Below are 14,434 nucleotides of genomic sequence, written 5' to 3' on the forward strand. Positions count from 1 at the left end.
GTTTAACAATGAACCTTAAAGAGTTTTGATGATAACAAGGTATTAAAAATTGTAAATTAGACTAGCTAATATTTGTTCAAGTGTACAGGACCATAATTAAAAAGTTACATCATTTATTGGTTCTGAATGAGCAAATAAAGAGCAAAGGAAACGACAAAATTGAAGCTTGGACGCTCCTGAAGGCAACGTGCTACTGAAAAGAAAAAGCGCTCCTGAAGTAAAGCGCTTCTGAAGAAAGAATAGTGCTCCTGAAGATTAGTGCTACTGAAGACAAGAGGTCCAGAAGCCACATCATCAGAAGCTGCATTATCAGAAGCTGCATTATCAGAAGCTGCCTCATCAGAAGCCATTTCACCAGAAGCTGAAGATCAACTGGATTTGCAAAGATTCAAGGATTGAAGAATCATCCATGCAAAAGCTGTCTATTGGATTCAAAAACACAACAAAAGATTAGTGGAATTTTGCAACGGTCATTTCAAAGGTGTTTGAAGGCATGTGCTTGCAATTTTGGATGAAAGCGTTGACATTGTACTTTGTACGAACTGTACAACCACCTTCTCCACTACTCTGTTTTGTGTCCACGCTACAAGACAAGAAAACAGCTCCAGAATACGGTTTCGCCTGCATATATGTTCCTTTGGATAAGGAATGGATTTCAAATTGGTTCTTCATAGGACAACAACCAAATCAGGCAAAAGTTCATTGGTGAAAGATCAAGCTTCAACAACGACTCTTTGATGTGCTGGCAATTTCACAACGTCTCTTTCACACCTCTATATAAAGGAGTGAAGTCTTAGAGAATTGGCAATGTTGAACAACAGATTCTCAACATTTTTACAAGTGCCAAACCTCTGCTGAAATTGTTCTGCATTCACTTAGAATTTCTGTGTCTCAAATTCATATCTTAGAAATTCTTAAGTCATTGAGTCTGTATCTGATTTGTATTGTGAGCACCTCTGATTGTATATCAAGTGTTCAACCTTAAACAATTTTCTGTGTAATTTTGTTTAGTTAGAAGTCTCTTGCAGTTGTGCTTGAGCAGGAAGTCTCTTGATTGTGTTCTTGAGCATAGGAAGTCTCTTGCTTGTGTGCTTGAGCAAAGGAAGTCTCTTGCTTGTGTGCTTGAGCAATTGTAATCAGATATTACTCTTAGTGAAATCTCCTTGGAAGTGCAAGGGGGACTGGACTACTTCCGGATTGTGGAAGGAACCAGTATAATTGCTTTGTGTCGTTCTTCTTCTTTCTCTCTGTTTTATTCCGCTGCATTTAGATTCTTATTATCACTTCAGAAGCTGTATCACTTAGCTTCTGACCGGTGTGTTCAGTTTTTAGGAGAAACGAAGAATTTTCCAAAACACAATTCAACCCCCCCTTCTTATGTTTTTCTCACCTTCAACTGGGACATAGGTAGGTCGCAAGTCCAACTTGTGACATACCAGTCAACTCTGAAAAAGTAGGGCAGTTTTGGTATTTTTGTTTCAACTAGGGCTTTTTTTTTTATTTTTTTGGTTTCAACTAGGGCATAAAAAAAAAAATTCAACATCTTTCCTTAATTACACACCATTACCTCCCTTGATTTTTCGAGCAAATAACAAATTTAATTGGCTGAAACCTTTTCTTGATCAATTCTTGATATAATCTCTCTACATAAATAGCAATGCTCGTGAAATTATTACATTAAGAAACACATTTGATAGTGAAAGATCTAAACCCTAAACCAGCCATGAAATGCATCAGACAATGCCTTTCTACGGGAGTGGAAGTAAACAAGCATCTTGTCTCTTGGGGGCAAGCTGTCATTGATCACAGGGTGGCTGAGAAAATTGGTCATCCATGCAGTGATGGCTGAATGTTTCAATGGGTCTATTATCTGCATAGACCCAACTTCTTCAAAAATAGGAAGCCAGTAAGAAAATATAAAGGATAAATATAATAGATTTTAAAGGACCAATTTGGGATTTATAAAATATAAAGTATCAATGTGATAGGGACGTAAAACTTAAAGAACCACATGATACATTTGACTTATAAAAAAACAAAAGATACATTTTGGAATTTCCCACCGGCAGGAAAAATTCCAGAAGCCTATTCCAGCTGTTGTTTGATTGTTTCTACGAAAATCTATACTAAAAATGTTTTGTTTATGATAAAGTCCGAGATGGAAAAATCAAAATACGACTTACTGCAATTAAATATAACTTGTAGACATATAATGTTTTGTCTGTTTGCAATTTTTTTCATCTTCCAAATACTTGAAAATTGTATATTATTGTATAAAGTATGGTTTTAAATTACAGTCTGTAGTCGCAATTGTGAATGCGATAGAATCACAACTGCAACCTGTAAGTTCAGATTGTAACCTAAGAGGGGGGGGGGGGGTGAATTAGGTTTCTAGCAATATTGGTCAATTTTTAAGAGTTTCGCGTTGTTGATTATTTTTTTTGGTAAATAATGATGAAGGTATGAATGCGGAAAAATAAAAGAGTAAGGGAAGAAGAAAAGACACAAGAGAATTATAGTGGTTCCCCTCTAAACCTTAGGGTCAGTCCACTCCCTTCACACCCCGCGAAGGAATTCTCTATGTAAAGAATCTTTGTTACAAAGCAACCTTAATCCCAAGGCCCCCTAACAATATTTCTCTACACACCAAGATAGCAACCCACTATCTTTTACAATGATTTCACCAACAATGGTGAGAAGCCTTTTACAAAGGCAATTGAAGAATAATGAATGTATGGCTGTTATGCTTTGATCAATATCACATTAACAGTAAGAACTTAGTGCTCAGAAAACTTCTTTATGAATGTTAAAAATGTGGACAAAGTTTTCAAAGCAAGATGGTGAAAGTTTGATAAATCAAGAGATATTGAATATGGCAATTGAGATTGAAAGTTGTAGTAATAATGTTAAGTGATTTGTTTTGATTCTCAATTGAATTTATAGAGGCTAAAAAGATGTTTATGAAGCAATGTTACTTTTCAAAAAGGGTTACCAAAACATATTTGAATTATAAAAAATTGAAATAAAATAAAAATAGTGGCCGTTGGAAAATAAACAAAATGATGGCCGTTAGTGAAAAGGTAGCCGTTGTTTGACTAAAACAAAATTAGCCATTTAGACAATTAAATCAAAACTAGTTTTTGGCTAATTTTCATATTTGATTATGTGAATCTCATAATCAATTATGTATTGAAATTTAGAACACATAAGGCAAATTTTAATGCAAAATATCAAAGTCATGGCCACAAAGAAATATGGTTATTTCATATAAAAATATTTTAACGCAAAATCACATTTAAATGAAAATTATCTTGAGTGTGTGTTGTTTTATTTTCATGAGAGCTTTAGCATTGCTTCATATGGAGACTTAGAAAAAATATTTGTAATTATTTTCTAAGCATTCTAAGTCTTGTTAAATGTTAAGAATGATAGTGTCAAAGATAAGAACCATACTTACAAAAATATAACTATGAAGCCTAAGTCCCATTATCTTCATTCTTCAACTTGAGCCTCCATATAGTTTTTCTTCTTTTGTGATGTGAGTTTGTTATCATCAAAACCCAGCCAAGTCTAAGAAGGAAATCTTCTTCACACAACCATATTAGTTGCATTTGTTTACATTATCTTACAATATCAAGATTTGCAGCGTAATCCAACCCAAACCACAACTATAACAAACTATGGTTCAAACAAAGTCTATATATAACATGTGATTTACTTCAATATATTCTATTACAGAAACAAAGATGGTAATACAAGAAGTTGCAAAGTGTACACTGCTTGCACTAATTCTTTTACTATACATGACTTGTCAAGAATCATTTACCTCATCATTCACTCCCGTTGATAATTATTTGGTCGCATGTGGTTCTTCGCACAATATCACATTTCAGGGTCGAACTTCCATGCCTGACATTGAATTTGAACATTCCAACCTTCAAATACGAGCTAACAAATCTTTGGTCGTTACCTCAAAATTCAACAGTTCCCTTTCACCATTATATAACTCGGCTCAACTCTTCTTTGAAAATGCATCATATACATTCAAAATTCAACGAAAAGGGAGACATTGGATCCGTCTCCATTTTCACCCTTTTGCTGATTCCAACCCCAACATGACCTTTGCCTCATTAACAGTAGTCACAAACAGTTTTGCACTTCTCACTAACTTCACTTTCATGAACTATAGTAGCTCTCATTTGATGAAGGAGTATACAATCAACATTACATCAGACAAGTTATCACTTACTTTCATCCCTCAAAACAATTCACTCGTCTTTGTTAATGCCATCGAAGTTATCTCTATACCAGATGACCTCTTCCCTGACCAAATAGTAGTCACTCTAAATCCATCAGACTTTTTTGAACAATTCTCAAAATCTGCCCTTGAAACTGTGTATAGAGTGAACACCGGGGGTTCAACTTTGAGGGACACTCTTGGAAGGACTTGGGAGAATGATGAATATTACTTCCAACAGCCCATAAACATCTCCACTAGTTTTGATCTTGTTGTTTATACTAACCCTGCTGCAATAAAGTACTCGGTTGGTTCTACGCTTATTACAGCTCCACCATCGGTTTATGCTACAGCCCGAATCTTGAAAATTGCATCAAAGACACGGGGATCTGATCTAAGTTGGGTCTTTCATGTAGATCCAAACTTGATGTATTTTGTTCGGGTTCATTTATGTGACATCATTAGCAATTCACTGGACAACGATATGGTTTTCAATTCACTACACCATTTGTTGTCTCTGGCAACACTTTTTTAGGCAACGCGTAAAAATTGTCCCCTAAAAGCCTCTAAGGCAACGATTTTTGGCTGTTACCAAAATTATTTTCGCAACTCCTGATAAACGTCCCCTAAAATACTTTTGGGGACGTTTTTGGAGCGTTACTCTATTATTTCGTTGGCAACGATCGTGAATTGTCCCCATAAATACTTTTGGGGACGTTTTTTAAATGTCACAATATTATTTCTGTAGCAATATTTGATAATTGTCCCCTTAAATACTTTTGGAGACAATTTTAGATTGTTACTTTAATTTTAACAAAAGGCTACATCACAACATCAACATTTTGGTGGCATTCTTCTCTCTAAACTTGTTTATCAAAAACCAAATCTTCTCTCCAAACATTATTAAAAAAATCAGCTAACATATACATACATATATATATATATGGATAATTAATAATGTATATATACATAATTGAAATTATAAAAAATTCAGCAAAAAATCTATATCCCTTTCATCTGTATATATACTATATATAAAGAAAATAGTCCCTTTTGACAGAATTTTAGGTTGAGTTTTTTGTTATTCCAATTATACCCTTACACAAATTTTCTTATAATTTTACACAATTTTTTTAAGGACTTTGTTATATTATTGTGGTCATTGAAAAAATAAATATTGTTTGATGAGTTTGTTACATTTGAAAGTAAAAAATATATATTTTGTCAAATACACACACACACACAACAACAACAACAACAACAACAACAACAACAACAACAACCACCACCACCACCACCACCAAGCCTTATCCCACTAATTGGGGTCGGCTGCATGGATCAAATGACGCCATAGTTTTCTGTCATAAACCATATTTGGATCCAACTCATTGACCTCTAAATCCTTTCTAATGGTTCTCTAATATTTTTCCTAGATCTTCCTCTACCTCTTTTAACTTGACTCTCCTCCATTTGATCTACTCTTCTTACAACGGCATCTACGAGTCTCCTATCTACATGTCCAAACCATCTAAGCCTATTTTCTATCAACTTTTCTACTATAGGTGCTACCTCCGCTCTCTCTCTAATAGTGTCATTCTTAATCATATCCTGTCTAGTCTTACCACTCATCCAGCGCAACATCCTCATCTCCGCTACACTTACTTGACTCTCGTGTTGACTCTTAACTGCCCAACACTCCGTACCATACAACATTGCCGGTTTGACTGTTGTCCGATAGAACTTTCCTTTCCTTTCAACTTAAGTTGTACTTTCTTATCGCACAAAACCCCTGAGGCTATTCTCCATTTCAACCACCCAGCTTTATAAACCCCTGAGGCTCTTCTTCATTTCTCCATTTAACCTCCAAGGTAGACCTACTTCTCCTTTTGCTGAAGTTATGTAACATCCCAGACTGCTTTCAGGATTGCCGACTGACCCCACAAACCAACAAGAGTCTTTTCAGCGTGTTTTGTCCTCACTCGCACGCTTACCGGGAAACTTCCCGGTAGGTCACCCATCCCAAAATTGCTCCAAGTCAAGCACACTTAACTGTGGAGTTCTTATGGAATGAGCTACCGAAAAGAAGATGCATCTTGTTGATATAGGTAGTACCAAACCATTCTTATAAGCCTTCCCAAAAATAAAATTCACCAGGGACCGGTACAAAACATATATCTTAATGAAAGGAACTTTTTGTTACAAAGTCATCTCAATTTTTTTATAGTTATTTTCTCTCCCCTCTAGATATGATTATTTGTTAAAAAAGAAAAAAAGGTAAAAATTTGTTGAGGTGTCAATTGATTAGGATGAGAGAAAATTGTGTTTTTTCTAGTCATTTAAATATATCTTTGTAAAAAAAAAACTTCATAAATATATGGACTATTGATTAATATTGTTATTTTTAGAGATATTGATTAATATTGTTGATGATTAGAATGATTAATATTGTTGATGGTTAGAAAATTTTAAAATATAATGAGTAGTTTTTTTTTTTTTGGTGGTGGTCGGGGTTCGAACCCCGGACCTTGCATATTTTATGCAACTGAGCTAAACTCATGAGGACAAATATAATGACTAGTTTGTTGAGATATTTATGCTACATAAATTTTAAAAATAAATTAAAGACTTAAATAAAATATTTAGTTGATAAGATCAACGAAATATATGAAGTTTGTTGAAATATTTATGTCAAATAAAATATAAGTTAAAAAATAATAAAAATATTGACAATAAATGTGGAACCGACATGTGGCATGCAAAACCTTCTCTAATATATATATATATATATATATAAATATATATATATATATATATATATAATATCGTTTGTAATTTACACGCTAATTTTTATAAAATATCGTTGATAATCTACACGCGTAAGCGCAATAAAATAAGAGGAAAAGACGGGCACGAGAGTCCCATCTTTTCACTAGTATATAATACTGAAAATATTGTTCCTATTGTTGTGAGATATTTTCTATTTAATGAGATTTAATTTTTTAATTAATATTTAAAATAATATTATAAAAGGATTAAATAGTAAATAAAATTATGTAAATGAAGAGTATATTAGTTAGTGAAAAAAAAAGTCAGCACAAACTCATATATTATTTTCCTTCAAAAAAAACTCATATATTTTAAGTCTAATTTTTTTTTTTTTAAGGATGGTCTAGTTTTTTTTTTTTTTTGAGATTATGAGAACGGTAAATTATATATAGTAAATTAGGTAATAATATATTTTGTTAGTATATTATTATATTATTATTATTATTATTAATTTTGTGTGAAATAATTATTATTTTTATTAGTATTAATATTATTATTATATTATTATTAGAGTTAAATAGATTGGAAAACTCATTGTTATTATTTTCCCCTTCTGTCTCTCTCTCTTACGCACGTTTTTCCTCCTTCTTCCTTCAACAAACCACCACCATACCCCAACTTTCCGGCGTCGATCCGGCCGCCGTGCTTATGAATCGGAAGAAATAACACTGTTTTCTTTATCTCTTCGACGAGAGCTTTTCATTAATCCAATTAATTTTGCACATGGAGCATCTTTTCCGTTGACCCATTTTTTCCTCTGCTGCGGTAATGGCTTTTCCAGCCACCATACCTTTATCTACTTCTTTTTCTTTTATGTTTCATTCATCTTTTTAACTATATCCTTCGTTTTCATGGCAACAGAATCAGTTTGTGCAGAACCACAGTGTTAAGGTTCATGGGGGCAACCATTAACTTCATTTTTTTCAAGGTGAGTGTTGAATTTAAGCTTTGAAAACTTAAAAGATCAATTTTTTTTTAAACCCTAATATTCTTTTTCCTCAAATTCGAATTTGGCACATGTTTGGGCAAAATTTGGTTACTAGAATTTTAACTTGATTTTTGATCTTATTTTAAACTCTAATTTTCTTCTTTCTCTTAATTCTGAAATTGGATTTTTTTTTTCAAAGTATTGTTTAGACTAAATGATTTTTATTTTGTGTTTAAGTTCCTAAACTTGGGTACTTTTGAGTTGTTGATGGTTGAGAAAAAGTTTTAGAGCATTAGCAAAGTTATTAGAGCTTTTAGTTGATATCAAATTATTTGATAACTTGTAAATTTTCTTGTAATAAATATTGGTGACTACTCTAAGTGAGGATAAGAATAATTTGAGTATTTGATGGATTAGTTGTTGAGTAAAGTTGGTGCTATCTTCTTTTGAGTTTAATTTTCAAGTTATTGTGGATGAAGGTTATTATGTGAGGATAAGAATAATTTGAGTATTTGATGGATTAGTTGTTGAGTAACATTGTTGTTATCTTCTTTTGAGCTTAACTTGTAATTGATTGAGGATAAAGGTTGATGATGTTATACTTGGCATCAATTATGTTCAATTAGGATTGGGAGAAATGTTTTGTTTATACATATTGTCTTGGCATTGTTTGTAGTTACTAAAAGTTTGTAGAATATTAGCAAATTTATTAGAGAATTTATTTAGAGGTTGTGGAATTATTCTAGTGTTGTTGTGATGGCTATTTTATGACTTTGATGTTGTAGGAAATTACTCTTATTAAAGAGGTTTTCTTGTTCACGGTGAATACTTTGGGTGCGTTTTATTAATTGTCTTGGTTATTATTTGTGCTATATATAACTTTTGTGGCTTTCTAATTGTCCATCGAATCGATACTATCTATGGTTAATGTAATTTTGTTTTACTATTTTTGCATCAAGGTATCAATGAAGATGGCGAAAAAGGAGTCATAGATGATGAGTTTCAAAAATATGATGTAGATGATGAATTTCAAGAGGACAACATACATGATGGTGAATTTTAAAACAATGTTGAATGAGTTCGATGATTTTTTATTTAGACTTGCACTTAAAAGCATTAAAATTGTTGAACCGTGTATTTTGCTAGGCTTGTACTTGGTATCAAGTAATGTTATTATTATTATTATTATTATTATTATTATTATTATTATTATTATTATTATTATTATTATTATTATTATTATTATCTCAAATTTGTTGTAACAAAACTTTTGTGGATATGTAGTTCAATTCAATTATGTATGAGCTATAGACAATTATATTTACATAATTACTGTAAAAAAAAATTCCGAGTACTTTCAAAAAACGTCTCCTATAAGCTAATTTTGCAATTTTTCTTTTTTTTTTTTACTATTTCACTATAAGGCAACGATTAATAAGCGTAGCCTCCTTTGGCAACAGTTAAAACTCGTTGCTACAAATCACATATAAAAGCGTCCCCTTTTCCAGCGGTTTAGGCGACGATTTCCAAAAGTGTGCCTAAAAGGCGTGAAAAAACGTCCCCTTAAACAATAGGCTACGCTCGAACATGAGACGCCTGAAAAACGTCCTCTATTCTTTTAGGCAACGATTTTTACAGCAATGGCTACATTTTTTAACTGTTGCAAGAGAGGATAAATGGTGTATTTATTTATAAATGGAGCATTTGCTGTTAGAAATCTCGATCTCTCATCCAAAACCAGGGGACTTGTTGTCCCATATTACTACGACTTCACTTCCTACTCCTCGGGAAACACTTTGAAAGTGAGAGTGAGTGTTAATCCTGATACAACAAGAGAAAAATTAATTGCAGTCATGAATGGTATCGAGATAATGAAGATTAGCAACAATGTAGATAGCTTGTATAAGTTTTCTTCTTTCCAGAGTTTTTCTTCTAGTGTTTTGCATTCACCAAAAAAAAGTTTGCAAAGAAGTAGAAAACTAGGGATTTGGTGGACTATCATTTTAACTGGTTGCGGTGTGTGTATTTTGGCATTTCTATCATTTTGCTACTTGAAAAGTCACAGGAGGAAGAAGAGTTCAGTATCTAGTTTTAAGTTTCTGAGACATTTTACTTTGCATGAGATGTAACAAGCAACGCATAATTTTGATGTTGAGCAGCTTATTGGAGCAGGAGGATTTGGAAAGGTGTATAAAGGAAAACTAGAAAATGGGAAAATAGTAGCCATCAAAGTAGCAAATCCTGAATCTAGACAAGGTCTCACTGAATTCCATAACGAGATTGAGTTGTTGTCTGGTCTTCGTCATTCAAACCTTGTCGCTCTTGTAGGTTGTTGCAATGAAGACTCAGAACTGATTCTAGTGTACAATTACATGGCCAATGGATCTCTCAGCAGTCATCTCTATGGAAGAGACTTTGTTCCTTTGTCTTGGAAGCAACGCCTTGTGATATGCTTAGGGGCTGCGAAGGGACTTCTTTATCTTCACACTGGAGCTAAACAAAGCATAATTCACCGTGATGTGAAGACAACAAACATTCTGTTGGATGACAACCTTGTGCCAAAAGTAGCTGATTTTGGCATATCAAAAAAGGGTCCTCTTCTTGATAAGAGCCACGTTACAACCAATGTAAAGGGTAGCTTCGGTTATCTTGATCAAGAATATTTTAGGACTAAGTTTCTTACTAAGAAATCAGATGTTTACTCGTTCGGAGTGGTGTTGCTTGAAGTTATATGTGGGAAGCCTGCTCTCGATGATTCCCTTCCAACGCAACAGATGAATTTGGCATTATGGGCATTAAGCTGCCATAAAAAGGGTACTTTCAATGAAATGATGGACCCATATTTGACTGGCATAGTGAACATGGATTCTCTAAACAAGGTCTTAGATTTGGCTTGGAAGTGCTTGGAGGAGCGCCGAGCGAACAGACCACCAATGGGGTACATATTATGTCAACTAGAAGAGGCTCTCCATCTTGAGTTGGCATCAGATGTTTTGAATAACCATAAAAATGGGGACTCTTCTAGTTATGCCAGTGTAGGAAATGGTTTTATAGGTGACACATAAGATGTTGTATGAAACCATAGTCTCCTAACTAATCTGTTAAAGTTGGTATTTCTGTTAAAGTTGGTATTTTAAATGTATAATAAATGCATTTGTTGAACAAGCTTAATGCATTTCATTTAAGATAATAGTTTGTGTGAAAACTGAATATTATATTTCGGAAGTAAATTGATAGAGCCGAGCCAATAACACAGAAGAAATCAATAGAAACTAGAGAATAGTGGTGAATATTATTAAGTAGATGGAATAAAGAAAGGAGTTACAAGTTTCAGAGCAAAGCTCCTCAGCAAAGTCTCTTGCTGCCAGCCCTAAAAGGGTACTAACAAATAATCTGATTGCTTTCCTAGAACTCCCTCTACATATTTACTTATATAGAATACTACCAAGGATATATTATCAAATAATATCTTTACTAAGATTTATTTGAATAATATCTTTATTATATATTTCTTATATAATATCTTTACTAAGATTTATTTAGAGAATATCTTCTTACTCTCTCCCTTCCTCTTTCTCTCATACACCCTCCAAATCTTGGACCTCTCATTATTTTAGGTCACTAAGACCTCCTCTTCATTATGATTCGGTCCACCTACTGCCCTATCATAAATAATGTACAACCACTAATGTGTTTATATAAGCAATTCTAACCTAATGGGTCTGACTAATGACTAATGGGCCAAAATTATTTAAGATTAGGTATTGCACATCTAGACTTGTGAAGGTCCCAATGGTTGCTGGAGCTGCACCCTTCATCCTTATTCTCAAACTGCTATAATTAGAGTTGCATAGAAAATATAATGTGATGACTACATTGATAGCTTTATGTACAAAGGTAGGAGACAGTAAACACATCAAATCTAAAAGCATGCTGCTACATCTGTTATGATTGTAACAAATAGGTCTTGACACAAATTATATGACCGAACTTTAATTTTCTTGCGTTTAATTGTTTCTATTCCGATTTTGATATTTTTTGGCAATTGAGTTAGGTGATACATTTGTACAGCAAAACAATAATTTGGATGTTTCATCCCAGAGTTATTAGAATTGTGACTTATAAAGTTGTTTCAAATAAAGTTGTTTTAAAAGATTTTTGATTGTGCTCTTGTGAATCATGAAATATATTTTACTTTGAAAAATGCAGCTGGAATAAAACCAATTGAGACAAGTCTATATCATGAATGTGGTTCTATACTTCTATCACATTTTATAAAGCAACTCAAGAATGTACAATAAATCAGAGAACTAACATAATTAGAAATAACTAAATGTTCCACCATACAATCATGCAAGAAGAATGTGCAAGATACTAATCTTCAGTGTTTCTAAAAATACAACTAAACAAATTTTCATGGAGTTTTTATAAAAGACTTTCCACCAAACAATTTTAGCATGATCTTAGAAATACAAAAATTTTAGCATGATGATATAATGAAAAATGGCTTACACCAAAGAATGTGCAATGGAATTTTTTGAGCACTTTCAGAACTTTGGCAAATATGTTCAATTTGTTTTTTGTTTTTATCACTTTTCGATTCTGTGAGAGATTTCCAATTGAAACTAAATTGAATCTTTCCGTCAGGATCAGATTATCCTCATACTTCTTCATCCACACCTTAAACACATAGTAGCATAATTTAGTTCATGATTCCTAAATGGTAAAGATTAACTTCTGAAACATTAAACTGATAGATCTTAGCACATTTTTATCTAACCTTGATATATAGAGATAATGAACCTGTACGATAATTACATACAATTCTTAAAAATTAAAATATAACATGAACTTTACGAACCAGTAACTTAGCAAAAGAAAAGAAGTTTAAAAACATGACAGAAATTAAGGAAATAATACAGGAAAGAAGTCATTTAAGCATTATAAATTACTTCTTAAGGAGGCTATCACTAGATTCGGAAAAATGGAAAAAAAATGTTAAGAGTGTTGTTGTTGCCGTCATCTCCGGACTCCGGTTTCCTCTCTTGAATTCCAAATTTCCAAAGTGTAGAGGGAAACCCAAGTCATGAAGGAAACTTGCTATTGAAATGCCATCTTCTTTGTATTGTATAGAGGGAACCCAAGTCTACATGGATGAAGTGTGTCATTGGTTGTGTGAAGAGAAGCACTGCTGGACTATGTTTAGTATCATTTTACTTAAGCAATGAGGTGTTCTGTATAGCACCCATACCCTCAGATGAAGATGATAGCTTTAATCTTGAAGCTTCATCGATAAATTTGGTTGTGCTAAATGGGTCCATTTCCTTGATCGCGTTTCATGAGGAGACTACTACTTTTCACATAGCAATTTTTCGTGAACTCGGCATTAAGGAATCTTGGACCAAACTCTTCATTGTTGGACCGTTGTCTTGTGTTGAGCATCCAATCGGAGTGGGGACGAAAGGGGAAATTTTCTTTCAATGAAAAGATAAAGAATTAGCTTGGTTTGATCAAGTACACAAGTGATTGAAGAGCTTGGTTAGAAAGCAGAGGGTCTTTATACTCGAATATCACTTTACAAGGAAAACATTCTTGCAATTGAAGGAATAAGTAATTAATTTTTTTTCTTGTTTTCACCAAAAGGTATGTGCTTGTGGTTATTGCGAATATTACCTTGTGTTAAAAATGGCTAGACAGTTGTGCATATCACAATTATTGTCAAGTAAATTATGAAATCAATTGATATTGTTGTATCAACTTTCTTTTGAATGTTTAAACTCTTTCCATTTGCAAACTGATATGATATCCAAATCATTGACAAGAATGAATGTTGGATATTACATAAAACACATAGTAGCATAATTTAGTTCATTGATTCTGATGTGAAAGTGCCTCAAAATTGAAGAAATTGGAATTCTGGAAGCTGAAAATCGGTGGCCGATTTTCAGGGCACGGTGGCCGATTTTCAGGGCACGGTGGCCGATTTGGTGAGCACGGTGGCCGATTTTGACAGCAGAAAATAAAACAGAAATGTATTTTCGGGTCCAGATTTGTTCCAGTTTCATTAAGGATTCCTTTACTATAAATATAGACTTTGTATCAGAGTAAACCTTGAGATAAAGGGGGTTGAAACAAAGGTTTAGAAAGGCAACAACAAAACTAGGATTTGTATAGAGTTTGTCTCTTGGCAACAAACACTAGGGTTTGAGGGTTGAATCGCCTTGGGAAACACTATTAGGATTGAGTCTCTTGGTCATGGGAAGAGATTGGGGCTTTGCGTATAATTAGGCGGGAGACTTATTCTTGTAACCCATTGATATCTCTTTTGTAAAGTTACTCATCATTATAGTGAAACGGTGGGCTGCTCTCTCCCTAGACTAGGTCAATTTGGACTGAACTGGGTCAACAAATTCTTTTGTGTTCTCTCTTTCTTTCTCTCGCAG

The 14,434-nt window shown here is 33.4% G+C and overlaps 1 long non-coding RNA gene and 1 pseudogene across 1 annotated transcript; both read left to right on the forward strand.

Moving 5' to 3' along the window:
• Positions 1–3,746: 3,746 nt before the first annotated feature.
• Positions 3,747–13,475, forward strand: LOC146916742 (receptor-like protein kinase THESEUS 1 pseudogene; annotated as a pseudogene).
• LOC146916743 (uncharacterized) lies at positions 7,641–9,212 on the forward strand. Its single transcript, XR_015015258.1, has 3 exons — positions 7,641–7,828; positions 7,925–7,991; positions 8,951–9,212. It is a non-coding gene; the product is annotated as an uncharacterized LOC146916743 (long non-coding RNA).
• Positions 13,476–14,434: the final 959 nt, after the last annotated feature.

This window comes from Medicago sativa, chromosome 6 (genome assembly GCF_051527215.1).
Source record: "Medicago sativa cultivar Bolivia chromosome 6, Bolivia_mono, whole genome shotgun sequence".
Classification (NCBI taxonomy): Eukaryota; Viridiplantae; Streptophyta; class Magnoliopsida; order Fabales; family Fabaceae; genus Medicago; species Medicago sativa.